We start from the raw sequence: 26,006 nt of genomic DNA, 5'->3' as shown, positions 1-26,006 counted from the left end.
TGGTTTAATATCGTCTATCAAAATCAGGTCACTTGAAGACATCTTCATTTAATCATCTGGAAATGCTCAAAATAATTCATTATAATGAAAATAATTGTGCCTTTAGCTGATTTGGACCTGAGTTTGATTATAAAAGATTAGAGTTTAAATATCTAAACTCCAAACCTGAGATAGGTTATCAGAGAGATGTTGTTAAATCGGATTTCTTTTACCTTAATTTCATCTGTAATTCCAGCTCTGTGAAATCACAGTTCTGTGAATCAGAATTACTATATATTTTATGCAAATGAAATGACATTATGGTGCCAATTGGCTCTTGAGTCAAACTAACTAGCAAAGAATTTAATTATATCCATTATTAAATGTTTGTGCTCCGAGGATCCAACTTCTTAAAAACAACAATGATGAATTTACAGATTTCTATTACCATCTGTTGCACTCTCTCCAAGTCTGGCAGGGGGTGGAAACCTTGCCGAATTAAAAATATTGCTATTTAAAGTCTTTCATGTATTCATTTCCTTAGACATGTGAACTTGCTCAGCGGCAGAGCCAGCCTTATGGTTTCTGTAACTTTGCTGGTTGCTGAACTTGGAGCCATTTTAAACTATTCAGTGGATTCTCACAAGATTTATTTTTATTTAAGCTATACCCCTCAACCACAGACCTAAGTGGACAATCTTTTCTTTTTTTTTTTTTTTTTTTCTCCAAGGCTTGAAAAGCTGAATTGCAAGGAGTTAAGAGACGGGAAGAGGTGATTTGCCAGAGTTTCTGGCTTCACTGCAGTGCAGAGTTGTTGCCCGGGCGATTGTGTTCATGGGAGGTCTTTCGCTGGCAAAGCTGCTGCTCAGTTTCACAGGCGCCACAGCTACTTCATTATTTCATCAAAGTTCATTATGTTGGGGAGGGTACCACCAATAAAATGAGATTACAAGTGTCTCCAACGAGCCCTTAAAGACATAATTCCCAGTTTTACCTTTTGCCACATCCCTGTCTGTGGTCCTATAATGCATAGAGAGATTTGCACCTTTGATATGGACTATCCCACAGCTTAATTGAACCAAAAAACTCCTGGAGAATTTGATTCAATTTGTCTTGCGACAGAACCTTCTTTTGTTTTCGGTGGAGACAGAGTTCTTCATCTAAAAAAGAAATCAGAACAGTTTAATCACATGTTTTCAGGGAGGTGGGAGTATTTGGGCTGAAAGAAATTAAGCCCAGCCTAGATCTGTATCAAGACTGATCTATATTAAATGTTGATCAACGGTATTTAACGCTCAACGAACTTCCAGGGAGGATTCATTCCAGTTCAAGGGGGAATCAATAATCACGGACCATTTATGGCTCTGTTTGTGAATCATATCTCCACACATTGCTTTATGAACTGTCAGGATCCTGTTCTGACACTCCTAACATTTATCCCCTTTATGTCTGTCTGACCCAGGTTCATAATACATGTAGTCTCGAGGTAAAATCATGTATATCCAAAGAAAGAGAAAACCAGATTCGGTGTGGATCAGTAGTTTTGTGCCTTCCCATCCTGCCCACACAGGTTTAAAATAGTTGTTCCCAGCTAAACAGAGATGGGAGAACCTGGTACTCTATTTCTGCTAAAAGGTGGAATGGAACATTTATTTCCACATATCTCCATTTATTTCCACATCTTACTGGGTTTTGCTTTGCTGCAGATATTTAGGGTCAGATGAATACTCCAACTTTCTCTCCATTCTTAGAGACAAATGCTCCAGATATGAATGCTGAAAGATTTTCTTCCCTGATACAACATGTAGAGGAGCTATTTTTCTTGTAAGTTGGGCACTACATAATTTATTTAAAGAAAAGAATTTTAGACAAACTTTAAACTGAAAACTCAAGTTTTAAAAGGTCATTGTTTTTCTAGCTCATGTTTTTAAGAGAAGTTGACAGATTTTACACTCCAAAATAATGAGAAATAATAGACAATCTGACTGCTGGATTTCTTCTGCTCCAAGGTGTCTCTGTGTGCAGAATAGACCTGGCATCAGTAAATTGATTCCCAGGTTTCACTGGCAAGGCTAAGAGCATGATTATGCCTACTTTATGAGGTTGGTGAAAATTTTATCTAGACCAAGATGTGTAGGAAAAATCAGGTCACACCATCATAACAGCATTCTTTTACCCCAGCTTTCAACATGACCTCCTAGAATTGCACAGAACAATACATAAGGGAAAACAACTTCAAATGTCACTCTCTGAAACACCTCCCCAACAATTTATTAATCCAAATTGTGTGTGCTTGTAAATTGCACATCTACAATGAAATTTTAACTGAAATCCAGTTTATTAGAATAGGACTGTGCATCTGCTCTAGGCAGATACATGGGATTTTCTATCTTCTTCCTTCTTCTCCTCCTGCTAGTGCCTCAGACTCTCCAAGTTTGTGATGTGCTTAAAGGAAGTCCAGATCTCATGAGCACACTGGAAAATAAGGAGCACCAACAGTTCCAAGTAGGCACATTTGTTCTGAATGCTAAAGCACATGTTTTTCTCTGAATGACTGGGTTAACCACAGCTATTTCTGATTTCATTCTCACTGTTTCAACTCTGAAATGCATGTCCAGACAACGAGACCAAGAAGTGACAGAGAGGGAGCTGCAGACTGCTCCAGTGAATCCACCAGCTACACGTATTGTTCAGGTGAAAATTAAAATTGGCATGAATTCCTGAGGCAATGAATCACTGTCCTTGTGGGCTTCAGTGTCTGCTTTGAATCATTTGTTTACTAATATTTGAAGCACGCTGGTATTTTCCCTTACTGAAAGTGTTTACTACAGGAATGCTTCCAGTTCTGGAGTCTTAAAAACACTGGATGCACTTTGTTCTAGTGGGCAACAAAATGCCACCATTATCCATCTGTCAGGGAGCTGAGATAGACCAAGATACAATATCTTAGAGGTCAATTGGAAACTCACTTTGCCCTGCTTTACCCTGAAACACGGTCCTCCCAAGATGTGGTAATACAGGTTTTTCCCCTAAATATCTTACAGATACCTTTATCCCATACTCAACTGCTACTGTTCTGTTGAAAGGAGTGCACTGGGTGAAGTTCATTGCCTGGTCACAGTATCACAGTTATGCCCAGTATTGAACAATAAATCCCATTTTACACGTACCAATGAGACAGGTGGAAGTGCAAGGAGCAGTGAATAGAGAAGTTTATTTCTCAGATGCTGCCCCTCAGCACAAGATCTCAGCTATGTGTCTTCAGAAAATTGTGTAGAGAAGATGACACCCCCAGACAGACACATACTGTGTGTCTGCTATGTGCGTACCTTGAAGTACAAGTACAGGACTGCCTGATTTCCCAAAGTGAGATCTCTATTTTCTAAATATCTTGGCATTGCTGTGCCGTTCATTACTGCATGATCATTTCTCACTCTGTTTTCTCAGTGTTGTTTTTTTTTTTTTTTTTTTTTTTGCACAGGCTATAATTATTACAGCCCAGCTTCTTCTTTTTCATTTTGATCCTTTGTAAACCTTGTCATTACGCTGCCTCAGACTGGCTTCCCGAAATGTCAAGATTAAAATGGGGCATGAAAGCTTATGCAAGAGTGAGTCAGTGGAGCAATTTGAACCAATAAATATCAAAGCAGTCTCTAAGAAGTAAGCAATTCATTTGATACCACATCTTTCAACAAGTCTTTAGAGGATTTTCCTCTCCAGGGTTACACCCTGATATTTACGTCTTGATCTCTCCACTGTGCAAAAGTCGTAGTTTGCCTCATTAATGTGATGCTCTGTCAGGCAAAGCATTTCTGTCTGCAAAACACATCAGATTACGCTCCATTCTTAGCGCTCAGCAGTGATTTGCAGTGCTATCTGCTATCAAAATAAATATTCCAGAACCCTGGCTTGTACTCTGCAATTAGTGATATTTTATTAGTTAATTAATTAGTTAATGTCAGACACAGGCCAAGAAATAAGGAATGTGCCAATATTCATTTTTTATGTCACTGTAGGTAAATGAGTTGTCAAGACAAAAACTTTGATATAAAACTGCCAGTAAGACATTCTCAGTATAATAGGGTACAAAAACAATGAGCCTGTTTTCACAGATACGTCCTGCTGCTACTGCTTTTTTCCTCACTGCTTTCAATCTGATGAGTGTAACAACTCCTGCCTTTGATTTTTTGCCATGGACTCCTGCACCACTGTCTTTTTCTCTTACGTTATCCCCTTTCCTTGCCAAGGCTATGTTTTACTTTTCTCCTACCCAAGGACCATTCAATAAAAGCAAAGACCCCCTGAAGCAAAATTGCAGTACTGGAAAATTCCAGCTCTTAAGAGTTACTCCAAATCTGAATTTCCCAAACAGCATTTCTGTCTACAAAAGGCACAATTAAAACCCTACTTAAACGCTACTTACTTGACTCAGGATGAGGATGAAAAAATATTGTTTTACACATACCAATCTCTATTAATAAATACACTCAAATGTGTGTCCTGTGCTTCATTTGCATGTTATACTAATTCATCTCATGTTTTATTCTGTGTCTTACTGGCTTTTACTGCCTTGTATGGTTTTGCATGTCCATGTCTGTTCCTCTGTATCTTGAAGTTGTTTCAAAGAGATGACATTTTTGTGACCCCTCTTAATTTCTCTCTGCTTTAATTAATAGACAATGTAAAATAGTATGAATTGTTTCCTGCTTGCACTTGTATTCTATGTAAGCAAACTACCCTAGATACACATGAGATATTTTATAATCAAAAGCAAGAAGAATTATCTATGAGAAAATCTATTTCCTCAAGTGGAAATGTCTGAGAACTCCTGATATAAGATCCCTTTTGCAATATGTAAGCTGTTATTAACCCCATCCAACAGTATCACATATTTCATTTCAATAACTTTTGCACAAACTCTTGTTTAAATTAAAAAAAATTACCTATTTAAGGAATTGTTTCAGTGTTTTCCATATCAAACCCCAAATCTCATTTAATACTATTTTTATGTCTTGCTTTCTAGGAAAAGAAGTTCACAGTTTCTCTTCATACACATGTTTTTCTCTGCATTTCTATTAATTGTAGAACATGTGAATTAATTTCAACTATATTTTGCAGAAGGGTGGAAGGCTGAAAGGTATTGACCTCCAATAAGTATTAAGAAAATGGATAACTAGGAAAAGAATCCCTGTTAATGCTTCCACAGAGAGAAAGAAGGGCAATGTTTTCAGATTTATTAGACCTTTCACATTTATTAGATCTAAAGTCCCCATCCTTGAAAAATTAATTTTTTCTTCATCCTTAGCAGACTTCTAAATATTCTAGCACCATGAGGGCTTAGATTTCTTTCAGGATAAAAGAATATTCAATATCCAGTTCAAGATTAAAGGCTGGCAAAGAAAGCCTTACAACTTGGCTAACACTGAATAACCACTGGAAGCTGAACATGCCAGAGCTTCGAGGAGAAGTGTCCTATAGACACCTATGAAGTGCAGCCATTGGAACACTGAATGCTTTTTCTCATTCTTTATCCATTGTGTAACTCACATCCCACCCAATAATTATTACTGGCAGCTTCATATTGGTGCTTTTGTTTTCCCTCTTTGTTTACCTATGATGGTATCACAAAAAGCATATACATTTCATTCTCTCTCCTTCACTTTTATTATTTGGCTCTGGGCCTGTAGGTACTAATACTAAATCACTAATTGTATAGTAGCAAGCCAAGTGCTTGGAAATGCACTTTGCAATGAAAGAGTACTACTTTTTTGAAAACCACGCAAGCAGAAAGAAATAGGAGAAACTGATGTGAATTTCGTTAGGCAGACACAATTCCATAATTCTGACAATAGTTCCCTGACTCTGCAGAAAACTGCAGGGGCAGAAATAATGCTGCATTTCAGGAAAATTAATCACTTCCAGTGAAGTTTAATGAAATCTCACCTGAGCTATTTTGAGTAAGGAACAAGTATCATGGAATCCTAGAATAGTTTGGGTTGGAAGGGGCCTTAAAGACCATCTTGTTTCATCTTCCTGCCATGGGCAGGGACACCTTCCACTATACCAGGTTGCTCCAAGCCCTGTCCAACCTGGCCTTGGACACTTCCAGGGATGGGGCAGCCACAGCTTCTCTGGGCAACCTGTGCCAGGGCCTCACCACCCTCACAGTAAAGAATTTTTTCCAATCTAAACCTAGTCCCTGCCAGTTTGAAGCCATTCCCCCTTGTCCTGTCCACTCCAGGTCCTTGTAAATAGTCCCTCTTCATCTTTCCTGTAGCTCCCTTCAGGTACTGGAAGGCCACATTTTGGTCACCACGAAGCCTTCTCTTCTCCAGGCTGGACTATCCCAATTGTCTCAGCCTTTCCTTGTAGTAGAGGTGCCCCATCCCTCTAATCAACTCAATGGCCTCTTATGGACTTGCTCCAACAGGTCCATGTCCTTCCTCTGCATTGACCTGTTGGAGCGAGTCCAGACATTCCCTGTGCTCAGAAAACTTGTAGTTTTGCGATGTACTGAAATCAGGTGGTTTCACAAAAGCAGTTTCTAATATGGAAAAGTTGAAGGTAAGCATTAGTCCTACCATTGCCACATCTGGGACAACCCATTGCCCCAAAGATGGCAACATTTCAGAGCCCCCAGTGATTTACTCTGTTTCATGTATTTGTGTGGAATGACACGGAGTCACATGACTCGTGGATATTTGTGTGCCAAAAATCATGGAGTTAAAAGAAAAGCAACTGTCTTAGCTTCTCCTAATACATTTGTTCCTGTCACAAAGGTGTTCCAGGATATTTTCTAAGCCTTTAAGGAAAAATAAAAAAAAAGTAATTAGTTGTAGCAAAGTTTGCGGAGAAAAAAACTTCACCTGTCTCTGCTTTGATGCTGATGGGGAATGACTTGATTTTTCCTGGCTATAGCAAATAGAGGGCTGTGATGTTCAGAGCAGTTTTCAGAAGGAACTGGGAACCTCCCTGTATCCTGGATGGACTGAGAATAGTCAACACTCAACAATCATTTCTCTTACTCCTTCCACTTCACTATATTTTTGGTAAGTTTCTTTCATCTGACTGTCCCTTACAGCATTTGCTGTGAAAAAGAGGAAAACAGTAAGAAAATCTGAAGGCAAAAGGCTATCTTTGCTCTGTACTGAGAGTTGTTTCAGGAAGGTAGGTGGGAAGTTCAGGGTCTCCCTCCTTTCATAAATGCCAGATGCACTTAAAAATCCACACCATGAAAATGTTTTTCACTGTTAAATGATTGAAGTTGGATGCTTCATATGAGCACAGGTTCATTCATTTTCTTGTGCTTGTTAAATCTTTCTCCCTGTAAACGCAGCACTTACTTTTGATGGTAGAATTAATTTTCCAAAAACTTACAAGGAAAACAGTTAATCTTATGGATATTAAAAGAAAGAAGGAATAGAATCTTCAATAAATTTTGCCTTCCACATCTGACTTTCCTTGTCCTAGGAAACATTTACTAGAACATTACAGACATTCCCCATTAAATTAAAATTCATAGAAATCTCACACAAGGGCTATATTTAAATTCATTTTATGGGCCTAATGGTCATTTTTTCCCATGTTTTTCTTAGTAACTGAAAGTTCCCTCTGTGGTAGAAGCTGCCAAAACAGCAAATACAGAGAATTCCCTAGGGAATGCCACATGAATTCCACTTCTCAGACTGGCTGCCATTTCATATTGATCTCAGTCATGATGAAGTATTAATTTGTACACAGTTGAATGCCCATGTTTTGTTTTGTTTTGTTTTTTAAAAAAAGTTAATTAAAATAGCTATGAAGCCTTGGCAGATCTTAACAAAGATGAATTCTTGCTTCTCTCTCCTGTGAACCAGCTTGGGCATTAGTTATATTATGGACAAGGAAAAAGATCTCCCAGGTTGTCAGTACTGCCACAGGAAACCCCTTAATATAATTCATCTAATGAATTTATCAACCTGTCCCTTCAGAGTTAAACTTGTAGCTTTCACTTTCCAAATATAAGCTTATTTTAGAATGTCAGTGCCCTGCCAGCCAGGATCCTCCTGACTTAGAGCTAAGTTCACTGATGGATAATTTATTCCCATTCTTTCTGGTGCTAATATTGTGCTTTAATGCAATAGTTACTCTTCTCTCTCTGTAAACTATAATGTTTATAAGGAACAATCATATCTCCTGCCTAAATAAATCTTACTTGATTTACCCTAACTAAACAGAGAAAGTTCTTTCAGTCTTTTCTGATATTAAAAGCTACTCTTTTCTCTGACTATGCCAGTAGAATGAGAGGTCTTCTAGTGACAGCAAATATTATCTTGAGACAAAGTGTTAATGACATTTGATGATGACTTATAAAAAGAGATATTTCACTTTTTTTTTTTTTCCGAAGTGGGCAGAGCCAAGAATGTTTGCATGGAATTTCCATACCAATAATATATATTTTCTTTTTCTGTAATTTTAACCTTAATTTTGACCTTTTGGATTTTAACAGATTTGCTTTTGTGATACAGTGTTTGTAAAGGGATTGGTATTACCCTAAATTGCTGTTCTGTAAGATCAGCCCTAACCCCAATTTAACATAGTTTTTTTGGTTTGTGAAAAGGAATAAAAATGAATTGACATTTTGCCAATTATATATTATAATCCTTTGAGATAAACCTCAAGACAGCCCCGTTGTCTCAGGCATGGCAGAATCAATTGCATAATTTGTGGATTTCTGTTTAAGAACTTAAGTAGATGAATTATCATTGTCTACAAATGATTTTCTAAATCAAACCTAAGATGTGGAAGAAATTAGTAATGATGTCTTATTAGTAACATGAGCTCTGTAGAGCTCCTACTCTGTTAAGAGAGGCCTTTCTGCTCCTGCTTGATGCAATGCATTGAAACACCCCATCGGATCAACTATTTTGCATTACAGAGCCCCACTGGGTTTGGGATCTTCTTTCTTCAGTAACCAGCAGCTGAGAAGGGGGGAGGTTATTTTTGTCCAGAAACTCAGGTTTTTAGACATTTGACAGGCAAGATATGACCTGGGATCTCTCTGCACCTGTGCCAGGATCACCTACCAAACCTCTTACCTGATGGGTATCTGACAATGATGTTTTGGGTACATATTTACATGATCTTATTGTTGAGGTCCCTGACTTAGAAATAGGAGAAGTGGATTCTTTTCTGAGATCTATTTCTTCAGCCACCTTTTCTCAGTCTATTTAAATTTTTTTTTTTGGTTGTTGCAGGGCAGTGAGGGAAACCTGTCTCTCATTATCTAGTTGTACACTGGCCACCACCGGGGCCTTGATCTCAGCTGGGGCCTCAGGCACCACAGCAGTATAAATACTAATAGCACAGGGGAGTCCTCTGGTGAATATTTTTTGTTATAGATTTTGTAAGATGCTTTAAGGACTCATTTTCTGACGGGACTATTCTACAAATTTTACATGTAAATCAAATAAATAGGGCAGTAGGGAACAGACTTTAGAAACTAAACCATTGTGGTAGAGAAGTCAGACAAGCATATGGCAAATATCCTGATACTGCTCTGTTGTAGAGTGTGTATTTATATGAATACAATTAGAACAAAGCTTCTTTTTGAACTGCTTTGGTATGAACTGCTTGTGAGTAATACGACCTCGGCGTGTGCAAGAACATTAGTACGGAATTAATCATCAATAAATCACTCAGCAAATAATTCTCCCTCTCTGACATCCTGATTCCCAATTACCTTGCTGTCTTTTGCTTACTAATGGCAGCTAAATCCCCAATCGATTGCCTGGTAGGGAACCTGGTGAAGAAAAAAAGTATCTGTGGAAAGAAGTTGTGCAAAGTGAGTAACATGATAGTCAAAAGAAAGAGTCTGAGGAAGGCCAAGCTGGAGTAAGGTTTTAAAGGCTTTTTTCCTTCCTTTCACCCTTCACTTCTCTGGATTTCAGTGATTTGCTTCACTGATCTATTCTTTGTTGCAGTGTTGGGTATGAGAGTGGTGGAATTGTAGTGGCAGAAGATAAAAAGCACTTCTCAGATCTTTACTTTCTTCTTAGCAGTCCTTGAATTTAGATAAGCAAATCTTTTTTGAGGCTCACTTTTGAAAATATTGGACTGCCAGGGAGAGAGGCACTTGAACAAAAAGTGGGGGAAGAATTCTCATGCACAATAATTTTACGAGTGATGTTTCCTGCATCCAACATCTTGTTTTTCTGACTTCATATCACATTGTACCCTGAGGCAGTATCACATCTGGCAGCTGCCTCTACCTTACTGCTGGAACAGCCTAACATCTTGAAGCAGGGGAAAAATACCCTAATTGAAAAGTCACACCAAAGAAGCAATGGTTTTACCTGTCCTTTTCCATTCAGCTTTGCAGACTCCAAAATCCTGGAGACAAGGTGTTGCTCAATTAAAGGACCTGTAATAAAAGTGGAGTCACTTTGGTTTGGGTCAAGCACATATTCAGTGTCATTACACTAATTTAAAAACTGCCCTGAGGACTGAAGGGACCCCTTTGCTTTCAAAATATAAATGTACTGCTTTTGCAGTAGTATGAATGGTAGTAAAGGAAAGGAGTCAAATAGATTTATTATAACAAAAAAGCCATTCCTCTCTTTGTCCTCAGAGAGTACAGGACTGCACCTTACATATCTGTTCGTTTCATTTTCAAAACCCCTAGCATGGTTGCCCTGTTTCTGTTGGTTTCTAGGCACCTTTCCACCTCAATCTGCCTTGCCAAAACCATCAGATATCTCTGTCATGTGAACTAGGCAGAGAGCCAGCAGGTCAGAGCTTACACAATTTGTGGCGCCTACTTAAAGTGTCTGAGATTCTTACCAATCAGTCTGAACCTGGGGGCAAAGTGTAATTCTTTCCCTCTTGCCCGTATTTATAAAATCACACAAAGGTAAACTGGTGGACTGCTTTGGCTTTTGATTCTTCTGTATTGGGGAACTCAGAAAACTCCTGCATCTCTTTGATTACAGGTTAATACCTCCTTTGCAGTGAAGGTGCAAAGCAGCTCATCTGACAACTGTCAAAAAAAGCAGGTTGAGTTAAAAGAAGTTGTCTCTAGAAACAGTGTGCTTAAAGCAGATTACAGCCTATGAGTGCCTTACCCAGGCTTTAATTACTTCTTTCTCAGGCAACATTTTCACTGAGCGGAATTTGAGAGTTCCTGCCACCTAAGAATTTTCACACATTGTGCAATACAGACTGGCTACATAGGATTTCATTGCAAATATACACCTTTTTCCTAAGCACGAATGGCATTATAATGCTTTAATCAAGGTGGAAAAATTGAATCAGTCAAAAAATGACCTGGGGAGAAAGAATTTTAAAAACAGCAATTCTTTCGGTTCCTATTGCATTTTCTTCCTCTTTAGCTGCAAGCTGCTGTCTCTTTATGCACAGTTATACTTTGCTCCTCCTCAGAACATTGCCACAACATTTCTGGTATGACCCAAACACACTCACACACTCAGCCTGGTTCTTGACCGTCTTCCCAGTCTGAATTTTTACACTTTCTCCTGTGCAATACCTATCAGCCCATTTATTCATGGCTTGAAAGTACAAGAAAGATGAAAGAATAACCTCTGCATGCCTATCATTTTCTTCCCCCTTTGCTTGAGACCGCAGGGGGAGACTGAACATAATGTGCTACTTGATTATTCTATAACCTCCCTGTGGCAGGATCTATATGGATCATATTGTTTGTGCAATGCAAGAATTTAGCACTTGTGGTTTAATAAATGTTCTAGGCCCCAGGCACACTCGAGCTGGTTTTTAGAGCAGGTGAAGCTGGGGTTTGCTGGAGCAGCAGGTTCCTGAGCGGCCCCAACCCTGCTGCTCCCTGCAGATGCTGGGCTGCCCCTCCAAAGCGGGGCTGGAGCTGCACAGCAGCAAGGGAGGAACACCATTACCTGCCTTTTCTTCTCCCAGGAGCTGAAACATATGGCTTGACTTGGCAGGGATCTTTCCTTAGCTCCCCAACCCACCATCCCGTCCTCCAGGACAGAAGCTGTGAAACATCAGTCAGGTCCTTTCTCCCCATTCCAGGGGCAGCGAAATTCAGTATCACTGACAAGTTAGGGAGCCCCAAGATGCCCCTGGATTCCCATTATTCATGTCTCTGCCTGGCTCCCTTTCCTCCTGTCCTCACCTAAAACACATTGAGTAAAAGTGAATTCCCATCTAGCAGCCACTTAATAATTGGAACTTCAGCTGCTGAATGTTGCCACACTCCTTTTACATATGCTCCATACATTTAATCATAAAAAGAGCTCATGTATGGAAAACACATGCCTACTGTGGGCAGGCCAGCGTGACAGCTCCGAGTCAAATAAACTACTGCAGATATACCCCAAAATTCCAGGAAATTTTTTCTTTAGAATACACACAGAACATATAAACGAAGTTATAAAAATCAGCTGTGCTATTTTGCTTCTTTTAATGCTTCAGTTGTTTGGGTTTCTTTCACTCAGAAATGAGTATTTCCCCAGGCTCCTAACAGTGCCGTTTATCCCTCAGTGACACATTTTTTTTTTCAGCAGCATTAATTTGTGCAGCAGAGCTGCATTGGCATTAGGACACTGGATGAAAGCCACAGCAGACTTGTAAATTGTTTTTTTTCAGACATCTGCAGGAAAGGATCACACTTCTTCAGTTTTCTAGGAATATATAACAGCTTTTATGACTGGAAAAAAACACAGAGAGATGGTGAAAGTCAGGCCTGTGTAAGCTCAAGAGGGCCTAGACGAGGGTCAGGGTGTTGGAGCGTCTGCCACGATGGTGTCAGAGGGGAAAGAGGGATTTAGACGGATTCTGAGAAAATAAAATGAGAAATTAATCAGTTGATATTCAGCTCAGATGATCTATTTTATCCCTCTCTTGGCAGTCCTGTTGCTGGTAATGGCACAGCAGCATTAACACCTCTTCTTGCCAACCCTCTCTCTGTCAGGACTGTACCTGAATCCAGCCTCCTTCAGGTTTCCATTCCTCCATCTCAGGATCAACTGGATTGGAAAAGATTTTCTTGTCTTGTGCAAAGGTGTTGTACTGACACAGACACTCTGCTCTGAGGGATTTAGGAGGGATTTACAGCCTAATTAATAAGGAGTAAAGGTTGACTGATAGAAATACCAACTTAATGGACATCCCTGAGCCCTGGATGGGACAGAAAGCTGCAGTACACAAGACTGGCTGCACACATCATTTCTGGGCTGCTTTGTCCCTCAAGCATGGCCAGAATAGGAGCACAAACTTTTACCAAAGCAGCTAAAAGAGTGTTTGAAGCCAGCAGTGCAGGACCAGAGTTACATCATCTACTCATGTTTTTCTTACTCATGCTCAGAAGTATGAGGAAATACTCTTCTTCAAAAGAATATTTTGCATCTCAATAAGCCGCCTCATCCAAGCTCTCAAAGGGCTCTATATACAGTCATTAAGTGCAATTCCTATCGAGCTGATGCTCATGGAGAAGTTGGTAACTGAACTCAGAAGAATACACCCAGGAGACCTGACCCCCTGCACTCTTTCTTAACCTGCAAATTACATTTTCCTTAAAAACAAATAAATGAACCTAAAAATCCCTAAGAAGCTTTAGTTACAGAAAGAACAGCAAGAAGCACAGTCCTGGTTAGTGATATCACGAGCCCCCATACTTAGGCTGGAGCCGTGTATGGAAATATAACTGTAACCATGTGGCTTTGGGAAGTCATCACATGCTCATCCTGTTACTTGCTTCAGTAGCCGGGTGCAACTAGTTCAGTGTTTATAAAAACAGAAAGCTGGCTGGGAAACAGCGATGCGTGAATTCCTGGGAGTACAACATCTCTCCAATGTCTGATATTTCCTCTTTGCTGATACGATGATATCTGAAGCTGGAAGCCTGGAAAGTCTGGCACATTGTGCTGGCAAACTGGCAAAGTATGACGGAATTCTTTTGATTCTGAACGCAGATACCCTGAGAGTGTGTGAGTGTTTTAATCTTGGGGCACACAATAATTCAGTGTGTGAGGATGGGAAACCAGAAGAGAAAAAGGAATTAACTGAAGTCAGAAATCTTTCTCTTTTGTTCCAGTTCTTCTGTATTGTTCAAAATTCCTTCATTACAAGGCTGGCATACTTGCCACGCACAGCCTAGGAGAGGAAGGTGAATCAAAAGTGAAAAACCAAAATGTGTGTATATGGCAGATGATCTCACCCTAGACTGAGATTCCCTGGGATAACATGTGCCCACCTGTCAGTGTTTCAACTACTATGACTCTAGTAGTGAGCAGTTTCCAAGGACTTACGCTGTAGTTTTGAGGTCAAAACTTCAAAATAAGGGTCTGCCTGTGTTAGAGTGTACACATGAAGACCATTTAAGATGATGACCTTTCATTGCTAAAATTCCTGAAGAATGCAGGTAAGAAAACTTGTTTGTGTCTGAGGTGCCCAAGTTTACAGCCTTGTGTGTGAGGGTTATGCTCCCAGATCTGTTACCTGTTTGTAAATCAGTACTTAAAAATTGTTTTTCTCCTTGTATATTTCTAGATGACTCCCTATAAAACAAAATTACCACATTTATTCAGATTACAATCCTGAATACTTCCAGTTCTTTTGTTTCTGGATTATAGTGGTAAAAGAGTTGTACATTACACAGTGATGGGAGTACCATGACATAAAACAGATAAATGAATATATGTTTGAAACAAGTGGCCTGTCTCCACGCCTTCTTCAACCAGTAATATGATAAAGAATATGATTACATAGGCATTGCAGGAACTTCAAGAAGCTGGGAACCTAAATCTTACTTTTCCATTCTTAAGGGGAAAACAGAATGTTTGCAATAATTTCAGTGCCACACCACAAACCCCCACCATTCTCAATTAGAAGGCTCACCCTGGGACAAAAGTATGAAAACCATCTCCTGGGCCTGAAAACTCCAAACAAGATTTTGAAACACTTTTCCTAAAGAAAGAGTTCAGATTGATGTTATGACATCCCTGGCAGTGTCTGATTTTTCTGATAGGTGACACACCCTCAAAATGAGCATAGAGGGAAAGATACCTGAATGCAAATGTCATGTTTAAATCCCAAATGAATAATCCCACAACCTGCAAGTCCAATTATTTATATGAAACTCATATGATTCCAAAATATTTCTCTCATTGCCTGACCAGTGAATCTCAACACTAAGAAAAATGACAGTTTTTGAGTCCCACTGCCCCTTCAATGCCCTTGTTGTCTGCTGGCCCTGAGGACTTTCTTGTCATCTCTTTGGTGTTAGACACAGGTTTCAATCTCATTCTTTCATCTCACAAAACAACTCCTTATGATTACTATATATTCTAACACAGACCACTATAAAATACAGCTTTGCTCTTGTTTTTCCACTTTCTTGTTATTTTTAACTACAAAATTCAATCAAAGCTTGACAAATAAAAGTCTAAGCTGCTTGATTGATGCAAAATATGCTGATCCAGCATGACCTAGTGGCAGATCTTAAAATGAATATGCAATATTTCAAGCAATTTCCAAGGTTCAGGCTCCCTCTTTTTTAATGCAGAAAACTAAAAAAGAAGCAAAGTGAAATGAAATGGTCCCTTCATAGAAAGACTCCCATCTGAAAATTGTTTTAATCCAGGGCAGCCATGGATATAGTTTACATAATAAAAAGCAGTTTTACTAAAGTGTCTGTGGTTACACTAACCCAGTGTAGAGGTCCTGATCAAAGCTGCCTTGCAGCCAAAGTCATCAGCAACCCGACAGTATGTTTTGTGAAAAGGACTTTCTTTCTCAGCTGGGATGGCTCAGACTCGCTCCCAAGAAAGCCAAAGCCAAGCAGAAAAGGGTGTAAAATCAAGACACCTTTTTGCACTGTTTCAGTACTCTGTATTAATGACAAGGAGAGCTGGGATGGAGATGTGGACGTTTAGGAAATAATGGAGGCTCCATAACCAGCCAGAGTTAGGGCTTGGCAGACCTGGTGTGAGCAGCCATGAGACTGGGGACTGTCACTTGTCTGTTGAAAGCTCTGCTCCTGTATTTCCTCTGCTTCACTTATCAGCTCTAGGGAGAGATAACGCTCAGACGAAGGAGGCCTTGATCTCTGCCAAATAGATTGTCAGAGCTGAGGATATAAAGGGAGAATGCATTCTCCTGGTCACAGAATTGATTCATTTCACAAAATTTAAACAGCTCAGCTTATTTTCCCTTCCCTTATTTCCCCAGCCCCAGTTCCAATCTGAGGGCCTTGTGCAAAGGAAGTTGCAACAGTGCAATATTATGTTACAGTTATATGAGAAAGAGGGACAAGGAGGGGCAGACTATTGAGTTTGCAAAGTGCTTCCCTAGGTGATCCAGGACTAAGCATATCTCACCCCACTAGGAGTCTTTTGGTTTAGGGTTGCCCCTTGGTTTTTTCATTTTTCCTCCCTCCCCTAGGTATGTCACTTCTAAGCATCAACCAAATACTTCTATGGGCAGAAAATGAAGCCGCTACAGGCCTTGTTCTTTTGAACTAGGATCCAGTTTGATTGGCGTCTCCCGACTTTTAGTAAACTGTGTGTTCTGAAGTGTGAGAGAGATCCCTGCAGCAATAATGTCCATATCAAATCATAATTAAAAACAGCAGTGAGGAATGTGCTGAGATTTGAACTGTAGACCTCCCAGGCCTAAAGCCCAAACTGCAAAACAGGACTTAAAAGGCTCATGGAAGCTTTAAACATCAGACGTTTAATCACAACTAGTCTGTAGGGATGATTTCCAAAAAAAGAAACAAAATCGCACCACCACAGAGAATAATAACAAGATCTGAGCCTATGTTATAGCAGAGAGACAGTTCCTTCACAAAGGGGTCACATGCTGTGCATCTACTTTTCCATCTACCAATGACAGCTTGAACATTTTCAAAGACATCTGCAGTGGGAATCATATTGAGCCAAACCTGAGGGAGAGAGAAGGAGGCTCTGAAGCAAGAGTACAGCATGTTTGTGATCCAGAGGCAGCTTGCCATGAGTAGGAGGACTCCACCCAGAAGTATCAAAAATAAATTAACGCACCTATCTTTTCTTAGACTTCTTGGAACCTGCACAGGTACTTCTGTCAACTTCCTTACTACAAGATGCATTTATCCCAAACTGAGGTCAGTGAAAAGGTGAACAAATACTTAAGAAATACTTAAGAAAGGTCAACTCTCTGGGTCAGGCCAAGGAGCTGTCTAGCTCAGGATCCTGTCCCTAACAGCAGATACCAAGGGATGGCACAGGAACAGGGCAACTGTAAATGAAATGCTCCTGATCCCCTTTAAAAAGGGATGTCTCTGGCTCACCAGTGTGCTGAAGCAAACCTGAACTTGAAAAAGTGTCTGAACTGCTATTTTTCTTATGAACTAGAACAGGAGTTGAGCAATCTCCAAGGATGACAAACCAGCACTGAGTTTAAAGTGTGGGATTCTAATGACATGCTGAAAACAAATTAGTTGGGTGCTGAGTGGAGTGTTGCCCCTGGGTTGTGTATCTGCTTCAGTGACAGAGGAGAGGCACTGTCTGTGCACCTTCCTGACACACAATATTGAATAATGAGCTTCCTGATGGTATTCAGGCTGACTAGCATGAATCAGCCTTACCCTTTATCTACAGGTACAGGCACATAGCTAAACACTGGCTTTATGTCAATAAGCTGGAGGAGGAGACTTCCATTTCCATGCAGGTCACTGGGTCTTTCTCACAGCTGCTGGTGTGGTTGATGACCTTCAAAGCTCACTGTGACACTGAGCCTTTTTTAGTCCAATGGTTAACAAGTCGATTACCCCAATTTTAAAACAGCAATGATTTTATTGCATGTAATGAAAAGGAATTGACCTTCTTTGGATTTTCTGGCCTTTTCCCATGACATCTTAGTAATGTTGATGGGGACAGATTCTTGACTGTCATACCTGTGTAGGTGCACTGAAATCAATAGGTACTGTTGAGGAATTCCTGAGATACAGGCATCTAGGAATGTGGGAATTTGCAGGGAGAGATTTGAACTTAAGGTTTCTTAAGGCTGAGGCCCTTTGTAACAGGAAAGTTATGTTTCCCTAATCTTTCTACCAGCAAAAGTGGAGGGTGGGGATCAGGAAGACTCCCTGGTGCTGGTATTTGTCTTAACACTTAAATACAGTGATGTTCCTGCATTTAAGAGAGATTTCTTTTGGTGATGGCTGCAGTGGACATTTGCTGTCAAGGGTCCCCATTGACAGAGGCAATGATACTAAAGTCAGAACAAGAGAGCAATATAACTTGAGAAAAACAGGAAATAGGAAGAAACCCTGCCTTCTGATATTCCCCAAAAAAGGAGAGACAGATTAAGTATGCAAAATGTAACTCAGATTTGAACTCAAGCTATAGTTAATCAAACAGGTAGATCCTGCAAAAACAAAGAGTGTGAAACCAAAAATTTCCTTACCCACATAGTCTTTTCTAGTCTCTCAACTCTCTTCTGTCCTAGATTCAAGCGCAGAGCTCAGTGCATGGCTATATTCAAACTAGAATGTTACTGAGAAAAGCAAGTGAGACAAAGGAGTTATAAAGTTGGAAAAATGAAGCAAAGGATCATGGGCATGACTGTGAGAGGCAGGGAGAGAAAATGGGCAGATGGGTGTGGCCACATACCTTATACCTGCTCAAGTCAATGCTGTTACGGGAATCTCAGCCTGAATTTCACCGTTTGGGGAAGTGATTTGCAGACTTGCAAGGATCCCTGCTTCCAGTCTCTTGTCAGTGCTATTATTTAAGAACTTATTTTGATTTCTAAAGAGTTCTCTTTCATGTCCTTCAGCATCAGACCTTCCTCACCGTGGTCTTTGTCTAGGACCTCCTCCTTGTCTTTGTGTAGGAAACAGCTTTCAGCTTGTTCTTCGGCTCCTCGTATGATAATTGGAAGAAGCTGTCAATGTTCCTTTAATACTTGAGCTAGGAATCCTGTCCAGCTGAGTGAGAAGTGTGGGACAAAGACTGTGAGGGTATCAGGAGAGCTAGTACTAGGACTGAAGGTCTCAAAAGAGGCCTATGCATTAGTGAGAGGCAGATAATCTCCAGTCTGATCTTTCCATGTGGAGGGAGGAATGCTACTGTTGGTACATGATATCCCCAAGAATACATGGGGCAAGAGACTGATGATGACATAATTATTATGCATTTACAGCACCTTGAAGCCACAGCTGAGATCAAAGACAAAATCAGTCTTGGGTTCTTACAGTAAAAACAAGCACGAGGTGAGAAAGAGAAGGATTGTAAGTGTGAGGGAACATGAAAATGGATCCCACATGTGGCTTTCAACCATCTGAGACCAGGTTTCTGAGCAAATGTCCTCACCTCCAGCATTCTTTCTCTGACACTATTGTCTTGCAAAGAGATATTGATTTACCTAGGTCTGTGTATACAGTTCTCAGGGGTTATTTTTTGAAGATTTTGGGATTGTCTTGTTTCCAAAATTGACTTTGTGCAGCTTGGAGGCTCATATGCCTCGATCCAAAGGAGGAGCTGTATGCTCTATGCCCTTCTGCTGCTTCTCTTTATTTTATTCTGTCTAGTACATGTAGAGCTTCCTGTTCCAATATGACACAAACTAGTTTGAAATAGAAGTGCTCAAAGTGACTCAAACCAAGCCACCTTTGATGCTGGGACTGGTAGAGCTTCACTACTGTTCAGCACTTCACTTGCCCTATTTGGACTGGAGAAATGGGACCTATTCCCCCCCCGAAGAGAGCCACATTAATGGTTTGTGCTAATGTTCAAGTTAGTGCTTTCCAGCCCAGCTTATTAGGTAAAGCTGTGCCCTGCAGAGCTCATCGTCCATCCCTGGAGGGAACCAGGACAACAGGATGCCTTCTGTACCACACCAGTCTAAAAATAAGCCACCACAACAACAGGAAAGCAGAACAACTCCTGCAAGACGTTTATGTCCTAAGCTCTTGGCCAACTGCCTTCCCAAGCTGCCACATTCCCCAGCCTGTCTGAATCCCATCTACAGCTTCAAGAGTTTCCATCTCATCTTGTGCACAGTCCATGAATAACTGCCTTGTAATGTATATGCACGGTGGAAGGGTGGGGTGGAAAAAACTCTGGTAGGAGCCCGTCTTGAGCTTGCAGTAAATACTTACCCAACAGAAATGAGATTTGGCAGCCGCGAGGAGAACTTCTGGAAAATCATTTCAGGTTCCTAGGAAGTGAGGGAGGCATTTGGTAATGGGTGGGGACACTTTTCTTCCCCCTGACATTTCTTGTCAGAGAATGGGGAAGATCTAATTCCTCATTACTGATATAAGGAAATCCCCTGTACCTAGAAGCAATTTCCTCTGCACCTTGTCTGTGCTTGTACTGTCTTTACAGAAGTCTCAGGAGGAACCTGGACTAGTGTAGTGCCAGATCTGTCACTCTCCAGCAGTCCCAGTAGCTGTGGGAGTCATACAGGCTGCCTGTCTGGGAAAGCCAAGCAGAGGAAGGGAGAGAACACAGTAAAATCTAACAGGAGATATCACTTTAAATCACAGAAAGGTTTCTGTTATTCTAAACTGTTTAACTTCTGGGCAATACAAACAAGATAAAGCAATATTTTGGTTTTCTTTTCTTCATTGTATTCTGTTGTCTTCCTTGGCATTGGCCCATGACTATTTATCTAGCAGAGAATAAAATTTGAGGATTAATCCTACTGCCTTAACTCATAGTAGATGAGTCTGTCAGTGCAATAATACATTTCCTTTACTCCACTGTAAAATTTATAAGCAACAGGTCTTGCAGCTACAGTTTACGAGGCACTAAGGATTCCTGTCCCAATGATATAGCATGTCACTTAATCTGGGCATTTGAATGGTTGAGTGCTTAAAATCTACCAAAATTAAAAATTCATCAGGTTTCACAGATTTTTTTTTTTAAGAAAAAAACCCTCTTCAGTAGTTAACCACTTGCTCACAGATATAAACATTTGGAGCTGAGGTGTATGAAGTAATTTTTTCACTGCTATGATTATGACTTAAGGCAAAATTTGCACAGCTTGGAATAGTCTAGGGGAAATATGTGCGTCTCAATCACCTGGATTGGCTGGAGATGATATTATTTACATAGTTTGTAAATATTTTATATATTTTATACATATTCTTTATATTTTTTACACATTAATTTAAAATAAAAAATCAAGCTGTATAACGCAGAAGGCCATAAGCACGTAACAGAAATCCTGTGAGTGTATGCCCTTTAGAGAGAATATTTTTAATATGTAGGCACTGTATATAATTTTTTCTTCCCTGTTTCACTTTACTGCCTTTTTTTTTTTGATTCTTCCTGCTACAATTGTTGCTAGAGATGGACCTGAATTTGTCCATTTGTCTTTGGCCTCCTCCTCCAGTTTTGGTTGTCCAAAAGTGGAATTACCTTTAAGTGATGATCCATTTGCTTGTTATACCATTGTCATCCTTTTTGATGCCACTCCTGGAGGGCGTGAAGGTTCTAAATGCCAAAAAAATAGAAAGCAGGAGAACATTGTGTCTGTTGTGGAGCTCAGCCCTCTCTCACACCTGCACCAGGCTGCAAGGAGACCAGGCAAACTTCGAAAATATTTTGCATCTTGATGCAGCTCCAAGGAGTTAAATCTTTTTGCTCAATAGCTCAACTCTTCTCAATACACAAGAGAGTATAGAAGGAGCCACACAAATTTTCATTGCAAAAGTTCCACCTGCCCTCTGGGTGGTTATAGTTTATAGCTCCTCTTGTTTTCCTCACAGCTTTTTTATTTGCTTAAATGTTTATATGGTGCCTCCGTCCTGTTTGAATCTACAATATCTTGCTCTCATGTAAAGGGTGGAGGCATCTCTCCCAACACTGATTCCTGTAAACTAATGGCTTTGATTAGTTTAGATGAAAGAGACTCTTATTATAAGACATCCCATGCTGGGTGCAGTTCTGTGGGTGGATGGTTCACCCGTAAAGGAGAGACAAGCACCGTGTTATCCAGACTCAGCGAGGTGGGATTTGGTGCTACAGTGGCTCCACCTGTAGACTTCTAATGCCACCCTTTCTAATTCTATTAAATACTACTTCTTGCAAGACTTGCTGATAAAGTTTTTAAGGCAAATAGGAAAAAACAGTTGCATTTGGCCATCATAGAAGTGATTTTGCCCTCAGCAGACTCCATGGCCACCCTGCATCCCGTGCATGAAGACTGGGGACAATTAAACCACTGCACAAGTTCTCTGCAAATATAAGGATTTTTATTTAGAGAAACTGATTATTTTCTTTTGTTCCCCACTTTTTTTTCCATCTTAGCTGTCATTATAGAACAGAAAATGTAGACAATGCTGTCTACTAAAGGGATTATTGGCTATGTGTGATCCTTTGGGGAGCTGTACAAGTGTAACCTTTAGTAACTGGATCTTTGGTAGAAACAGGAGCAGGATGCTATGTCTAACACTCTGCTTCTGACACAGAAGGAGGCTTTTTTTATCAGATGGGTAATAAGGGAGTAAGGCCTTGTCATACTTTAATTTGTGTGAGCAGAATGTGTTTAGACTGGGTGAGGAGGATGTTTTGGCATTGGGTGATGAGGATGTTTGGTTAAGCCGCTTGTTAAGTTGGGTAAATCTGACATCAAAGAGTTTGATAAGGTATTTCTAAGGTCTTCGTGACTTCAGTGATGTTGTTAGTACAGAAATGATATAAAGATAAATGAACTGACACTTAACTAAATAGGTTACCCCCAAGTATACTGTAGGGTAGATTAGTGTATATGGCTCATGGTTTCCCAGAACTCTTCCTAGCAAATTTAACAACTAACTGCTGGTCATTTCCTTCTGCTGGGCAAGAGTGGTGCATACAGAAGGGATAATGACCTGCAGTGAGCTCCTTGGATTCCTGCAGTAGGTAATGTTAGACAGAAATCAAGAGACTTGCTTAAATCAGCATGTGATGACTTGCACTGCTTTCAGTGTAGCTAGTTAGCAACAAACCTAGGAAAGGCAGCAAGTATGTAATTAGACTCTTACCTAAACAGAAGGCCAACAAGAGCCTTTGGCAGCAGAGCTCCATCAAGGAGATGGAAGGAGCACAGGAGACCCAAAAGATGTATGGATGGTCTAAGCCTCTACCAGATCTCTGTTTCCTGCAAGGAAAATCCTCGGTGTCTCAAAATACAGAAGAGGGTCTGTAATCTACAGCTGCTATGACCTCTTCGAATTTCTGTTGTATGGGGTAGGACTGGCTCCCAGGACAGCAGAGGCACTGGGGAGACACTCAGCACCTCACATGATGGGGTGACGCTGGTGGGACTTAAAACTGTTCTAGAAATAACCACATTATAGTGCACTGTTAGCAGAAAATTGTGAATGGTCATTCCAGCAGCTTGAAGAGCAGTGCATGTGGGTAACCCAGACAGGGTGCAAGGTTCTGCTTTGTGACCAGCACAAGGGGTGAACCACAGCACTACTTTACTTGCTTTTGAGAGGTAGGTGATTGCACTCAGTTTCAAATCATTCTTTCTTACCACTTTCCACCTCAGTGGAAGGCAGGGATTTTAGTGGGACTGACAGAGAAGGCCAGCAAGGTCTTTCACCTTGAAGCATTAAGTTTGAATTCTGTCCCAGGCCACCTCCTCCATCGTGCTGGCTCAGGACTGCACCGACTGCTGCAGTTGTTACCCACCCTCCCCCAGGACCTGTAGAAGCAGCCCAAGCTTGTACTGGGCAGCAGTCACCAAGGTCTCTGAGAAGACTTTATTTCACCTCTGTGGCTATTAGAGCATAAAACCAGCTGTATAGGCAACTCCTTTTGGTGTTCTCCACTTGATTTTTTCATAAAATTAGTTTTGGATGCAGTTTTTTGTTCCTAAGCTGTGCCTAGTTGGGGAATGAAGGTGATAGAATAAAAGGAGAAAAGGAGTTGCTTACCTAAATAGTAAAAGAGACTTTTGGCTCTGGAGTAAATTCCTGTCTCCTTTCTTTTCCAAGGACTTAATGCAAAACATGGGCTAAACCCAGCTAATGAAATTCTATTTGTCTTAATGATCCTCTGGGCACAGGAGATCCTTGATGATCGAACTGAGATGACACCTGCTGCTATTAAATTCTGTTCCTCAAAACTCTGAGACAATCTCAACAGATAAATGATATAACATGGTTCCCATTATGATATTACCATAAAGTCAGACAGCCTGATGTTTACTACATAAATAATTAGTCACCAGGCGAATCAGAAAAAAAAATAAAATAAAATAATCCCACCATCACCTTAAATTACCTGTCAAACATTTACCTCCGTTTGTCTTTTAGGGCACTTATTTTTCACCGTGTGGTCCTGGCTCTTGATTAGTTTAACAATCCCCCTGCATTTTGACAGCAGAAGAAAAGAAGAGGTGATTATTACAGTTACTGCTCCTGCTTTGCCTTGAAAGTCCATTTTAAAGAAGGCATTAGAGAAGGCTTTCTTGTGGCTGAGAGATCAGATTACCACAATTAAAGTAAAAAGGTGTGGTGCTATTTACTCTGCATGTTATGACACATGAAAGAAAGTGATTCAGGCAAGAAAAATAATTACACATTAATTTGTGTTTGGCAACTTTGTTTCATATACGTGGCCCACAGAGCTTAGATAAAATGCTGTTTTGTCCAGCGTGTTCTTTGTGTAAGCTTGGAGGAGGGTTTGTGCCACTCTGCTACATTTTATGAGGAGTGTGTTTGTGTGGGGATGAGGAAATAACCTCCTGATTGTACACTATGGCACTACCTTGGTTGCATTTTTCATCATGAAGCCCCATAGTGCCACTTAGGTTTCATTCAACTAAACAACTGTGCTGCAATCCAGAAACTCGCCCCAGGTTTGGCAAAATTATTGCAAATTTGAGGAAAACACGCAGAGCTTTTGAGTCAGTTCCTGAGCTGTGTATAAGATTTGGTGTGAATAACACCTCAGGCACATGGTGGGATTCTTGGGAAGTCCTGTGCCAGATCAGGAGTTGGACTTTGATGATCCTTGTGGGTCTCTTCCAACTGGGGATATTCTACGACTCTATGAACTCTGAAGTTACAACTCTAGAAACACAAATTAGCTAAATTCATACAGGTTTCTGTAAATTAGGGGGGTAACTGCAGTGTGGTCTGTGCACAGCTCAAGAGGAAGTTCAGTCTTTGCAGCTGTGTAATACGTGCAATAAATAGTGTGTGAACTCCTCTCGTGTCTTGAGAAAATATCCCCTTTATTATACTGGCAATAAGGCACAGGGAAGCAAGCTCCAAAACACCCAGGAGGGTTTCAGTGGTGTCTTAGAAATGCAGGATGTTAGAGCTGTGAAGAATAGTTCAGTCTGAACACGATCAACATGACTACAGTATTGCTCTCTTACTGTAAATGATTTCAGCAATAAACCCTTGACAAACTCACAGACAGTGCAGTTTCTGTGCTAGGCCAATGTTAACTTTACAAAATTGATCTTGAACTGGCATTCCTGCTGGTTTTCATAAAATGACACATGGACAAGCATGTCAGGTGAGCACAACAGTTTCTTCATGAAAGAAACTGCCCTCAAAATGGAAGAAACAGCAAAAGAAGCTTCAAAAAGAAGGTCTGCCATCTTAGTTTCATTTCTATTTTCAGAGGAACTCTCTGCATAAGGTTGTGGAGTTCTGTTGAGTTCAGGACAACCTAATGTTAATGGGTTGATGACAATAGCAGAAGATTTGGCCCTCAGGAGAATATGCTCATATCCCTGTAGTAATAATTTAGTTCAAGGAAGCAGCAGTTATTCATAACGTGAAGAGAACAAATACATTAAATGCAAACCCACAAAGCTTCATTTTCCCACAAAGTAAGCTTTTTGCATAAATCATCATTACCCATTGCAAAGAGGCAGCTTTAATTTTAATGCAAACTTTGCTGTTCTTGTATCAATATATATGTTGGACTGATTACCTGAGTATGGAATGCATTTACATTAGTAAATAAAATAAAATTTCTGAATGTACAGGAAAAATCCAGCCAATGGAATTGTGTTTGTTTCCTTATAAAAGTTTGTGGAACATTTTTTATAGAGCA

This window comes from Manacus candei, unplaced genomic scaffold (assembly GCF_025592945.1).
Source record: "Manacus candei isolate 608988 ecotype Guabito, Panama unplaced genomic scaffold, ASM2559294v1 h1tg000037l, whole genome shotgun sequence".
Lineage (NCBI taxonomy): Eukaryota > Metazoa > Chordata > Aves > Passeriformes > Pipridae > Manacus > Manacus candei.
This window is presented reverse-complemented; position numbering follows the sequence as displayed.